Here is a 5265-nt window from a genome sequence, read left to right as displayed (position 1 = left end):
GCGTTGCCCGGTGAGCCGACGAAATATACGACGAGCAGAAATCGGTCTCCGCGGCGACCGGTAATTAATGCTGCCAGCGTTCAATCTTATATATTAAACTTCTCGGCGCTATATACCAAAATCTCGTGTTACAAGCCCCGTGTCCGGTGAATCGTCCTCGCGACTGACCGCCCGCGAGCTGACTTAACGCTTGCGTTAACGACTAAAACGTTTGTGCTTCTCGCAACTTTAGTATTATAATATTTCTGCATTTAAATACAATTCGTCAAATAGAATTTGTATTTAAATATAAAATGTAATTTCGCAATAATTCTATAAGGAGCTCGTTACGGTTCTTCTCGCCTGTCGATCATTTTCAGTTGATAATGAAGTCAAATCTGTTGGAATCACGATCGTCGGAAAATCAACTTCACGGGTTTTCATTCGATCTAACCAGCGAATGTCTCGAAATCGCACACGGACGATTTTGACGCGTTTACTACCATCATCTGCTCCAGTAATAATCTTCACAGTTGCAGAATTCCATGAAATCCAACAAATTTTATACGATAATATATTTTGTACTTGTAAGTAACAACATCTACAGTATTAATACCTTTCTCTCTGTGCAAAGTGCAGGATTGCGGCCGTTACAAATATGTGACGCTGATAACGAACGTGTTAACCGGTATTTGGCTCGACGTGGACGTTGCTGAAATTCAAGCCTAAACTCTCGCTCGGAGGGCAACGGTCGCACACGATAAGTACCGCATCGCGATCCGCGATTGGCGCGTTCGATCGACGTACCCGCGATACCAGACGATCCTGAGCGAAGGATCCGGCGATGCAACACGTGGTCGGCGCCGCGCGCTTTATACAATTCAAGGAAGACACATTGCCGAACGCCGGATAGCGTTCCTTATTCCGCCGGTATTCGATCAATAATTAACGATCGCCGGGATCGAAGTGCTCCGGGCGGAATCTTTGATCCCCCACCCTGCTGGCGCGCGGCTCGATCGAACGCGCGCGCGGTGCCCGATCTACGTGGACGGGCGCAGGGTTCACCGGCGTTAGTCAAGGATACTTGTACTCACCGGAGTACAGACTACGTCCGCGTTCGGGCTAGATAATATCGTGGCGCCGCGCCGGTAAACGCGCGCCGACAGCCGCGATTTTAATTTTCCTATTCGAGCCAAGGTTCCCGCTCGGGTAAGAAATTCACGGCGCCGTGGGATACGTTCGTCGTACCTGTTAATTACGCTTCCGAACAATATTGGACGGGGTTACGGGAAAAGATGAGGCTCCAGAGATGCATGAAAGCGTTAATCAGGAACCCTGCTCCTCGAGGTGCTTCGATATTCAAAGGGTTTTTCTGGATGAATGGGCCGCAGTGAACGCGTTGGCGCTTTAAATCGCCAAGGTCTGCGTTTGTGATTCGTGGAATCTTTGATAGAATGTTTTCCTATATTTCTCAAAGTTTAATGTGTTCTTTATTATGGAACAGTGTCATATAAATATTATTGTTGATTATTTATTTGCAAAAATAAACACAACACAGTTTGGAAAAACTAAGTGTATATTTATTAGTATGTATTAAGGTGATTTACAAAAACTGGAAACGCAACGCTATTCGATGGTTGAGCGTTTGCTATGAACTGCCAAACGACGCGGAGAGAAAAAAAAGACGCTCAACGCGTGCAATAAAAATTCTTAGTGCCTTTCAAACGTTTTCGAGCAAATTAGGAAAGAGCTATTTTAAATTACAGTTAAATTACAGAGCTTTCAAGTATGATTTGAACTGAAAAATTTACAACATTTTGAAAAGTAAGGGGTTGAAAGTAATAAATAGATAAAGGACTCTTTCTTTGGGCGATTAGAACGATGAACGCAAAGGAAGCCGAGGTCTTCATCAGATAATCTATATGTCTGATCGAAGCAGTTTCAGTCTCCTAAAAACTCTATCACCTACCCGATACACACCAGCGTTCCTCGCTAAAAATATCTCTCCAAAAAAACCGCGGAACAATGCCACAAAAAAGTAAACTTCTAAAATTCGATCCCGACGCATCGAATCGTTACAAAACCGTATAAACTCGCTGGGCGAAATGAACCGCAATCGGCGGACGCGTTCACACGCGCCGGGACAAAGATAAAATCGTAACACCGCCGTTCGTTGGCGAACTCGTACCCCATTTGAACGTCCGGAGTTAAACTGCGCCCGATAGAGCCGGTAGCGGGACGCGCGACCGTGTAAACTCTGCCGCGTTGCCGGTGAATCGGTTGCATTCGGCCTTCCAAACGAACGATCAATATTTAGAATACTTTAGAGGCGCGGCGAGTCGGTAGCTTTCGGATCGGCGGGATTTTTCGTGGATGGTATCGCGTGCGGCCGCGCGATCTTTCGTGGCGAGCCGTTTACTTCGCCTCACGCGCTGTACATGCGTGGGTGGAACGCGGATACGATGGAGGAACGAAGGGAGGAAGGGTTCGCGAGTGGTTCGAGAGAAACGGATACCGGCAAGAAAGCAAGCGAGCGAGCAGGCAGGCGAACAGACGGACAGGCGAGCGTGGGGCAAGTTATTCGCGTTACGTACGCGGCATTCGAGCTTCCCGCAGCACGTAACGCGTATCGAACATGAGTAGTAGGTTGTTATCGCCCCACGTGGTGTGCAGCGTATTTAACAACTCGTATTTGCCTTGGCACTGATCCGATCCCGAAGCTCCTCCAGTTTACACGAGGATCGCGCTTAAGGGATTAGCACGCGAAGCCACGCGAAACGCTCGCCTCAAACGACCTACGAGAGAGGAATGACAGAGGGAGAGAGAGAGAGAGAGAGAAAGAGAGAGAGAGAGAGAGAGAGAGAGAGAGAGAGAGAGACAGAGACAGCCAAAGAAAAAAAGGGAAGTAACGAGCAGAGGGTACGAACACTCGTTCATCGAGTATAGTTTCCCGTCGATCGTTTGATCCTCGGGTATAGGCGAACGAAATGTTTATTACTCGCGCGTCCTGTTAAGCGAATGAGGCTCAAGGCGCGACGATCCTCATAATTGCTGTCGATCTTGATCTGACCGTTTCAGATTTGTAATGGTGATAGTAATCGGGGAGGGGGGGGGGGGGGATGATTACCGTAGACGTTGGTATACGTGTAGTCTCTTTTTCTGGAAAACAGGTAGATGCAGGAATTCGTGGTTAATTTGAGATTGACAGCGTTTTTATTATTGAAATATGATTTGCTTTTCGGCGCGAAGATTAATGTATAATTGGCAAGGCGAGGAATAGTAAATTTTAATGTTTATTGAGTTGGTTGATTAAGTTTTGTTGGAATACGGTAATTATAAGAACAGCCGGAATTCATTCATTGATTATACACGATACATCTGCTTTTGAGTAATGGTTATCTGCTCGGACTTTTAAGCCTACATTAACGATCCATTTATTTAAAAAACTAATTATTCGCTAAAATTTAAAAGATTTCAGTATCCTAGATGGATCTGGGAATCTTCTTAGATTTTTTAGCAGGTGTACTCTAAAAACGCTTATCTTGAAAGAGGACTTGGCGAATCAGAGCCATTAGCGAAGATTTTATCGAATCTAACCGTGAATTGTAATTTTGTATCGTTCCCTCTCGTTGACCACTTGCTCTCGCAGATATATAACTGACCTCAGTTTTTTCCTTCGCCGTAATCCCTCGACGCGCGATATTCACGCATCGCAATCCACTCGGCGAGCAGCTCTTATCGTGGGCACGATAATTATCGCGTAAATGATCGCGGAATAATTACAGTCGGTTCAGCGTTGCTTGATGCACGAATACTGTTGAGTACAGCGATCGTCCCCAAACCCGTTAACACGCTTTTTTCGCAGCATGCGAACTGTTCACAGATATCAACATTTCTGACCCTTTGAGGATAAACGTCGACAACAAAACAACACAACAGATTTTCATATTTACAGTCGAAAAACATAATAAATGTTGCAATTTTCGTTAGAATCTTATTTGAGAAAATTTTCGTCCGCGATGTGCTTCGAGACACCTGAAGATCTACATTTTAGACAACTTACACAGAGCACTTCCAAACAATGATACAATTCGAAAGAAAGTAAATCTATCTAAAGTGCACGGAAAGAACACCGAATATCATTTTTCGCCATACAAATCCTCGTTTGCAAACGAACAACGTTCAAACTTGTCGCGCGTGTATTACGCTCGTAGTAGATAAGGCAAACAACGAATGAGCAGCTAAGCAATATAAATGAATCAGTCTCGCAGGTATTGTCTTCTTCTTTATCGTCATGAATACTGTCTCTAAATTCCATGCAATGTCCTTTCATCTCGCGATCGTGCATCACGAAAGAGAGGAAACGGGAGAAAAAGAAACGCGGGCCGTTAAGGGTTAAAAATACCGATTCCCACGCCAAACAAAACACAATATCCCGATCTCGTTGCCGGGTAACTTCTCGACGAGGACTGCCGCCGTAAAAATGATTTCTGGCCGCTATACCCAACGTATCTCTGACACAATGCCTGCGACGGTAGATGTACGACGGCCGCGACCGCTTATCCGCGGCGATAATATTCCATCCACCCCGCGAGCGAGTGGGAAAGGTGTGTCCGTCGCGGCGCAGGTCGAGAGTGCCGGGTGTGCTCTCTTTGCAGAACAGCGAGGTACGGAACATATAGATGTATAAATCAACCGGGGCACATTGACAGAAGCAATAAAGAGTTAAGGAACAAGGACGGCAAGAGGGTTGGTGGCCGAGAAAAGCAGAAAAGAGAAGGCGAAGGTGGAAGGAAACAAGGAAAGTAAGTATTCCAAAGGATAGGCGGGGTGGAAAGAGAAAGAAGTGGTCGAAAGGTAGACGAGAGGAGGACGAGAGAGACTTATATTACGCCTTGAGCAGTTCGAACGTTAGCGGAGGAATTCGGACGTAGGCTAAGATCTCCGTAGAGGGAGAGACGAAAGGTCCGGTGGGCGAGTCGAACAACGGCTGCCAAATTAATGGCACCCCTCGTCCCACATTTCTCGATTTCTCTGGCTGCGAACCACCGCCTGCTCCTCCCACTCTCCCGCGTCCCCTCCTTGTCGCTTTTCCCTCGGCTCGCGACCCCTCGGTCACTTACCTGGTGATATTGGGAACGAGCAACGAATTACCAATAAATAACCGCTTATTGAATTATTGGTCGAAGCATTCCGGTCGCGGCGTGCACATTACACGACGTATCGGTCCCTGTCGAATTTCGCACGGTTATTGCCGGTCGCGCGCCAGGCTGAGGCATTTCGTTC

The sequence above is a fragment of the Nomia melanderi genome, chromosome 6, assembly GCF_051020985.1.
Source record: "Nomia melanderi isolate GNS246 chromosome 6, iyNomMela1, whole genome shotgun sequence".
NCBI classification, from domain to species: domain Eukaryota; kingdom Metazoa; phylum Arthropoda; class Insecta; order Hymenoptera; family Halictidae; genus Nomia; species Nomia melanderi.
The sequence above is the reverse complement of the archived record's forward strand: the minus strand, read 5'-3'. Positions refer to the sequence as shown.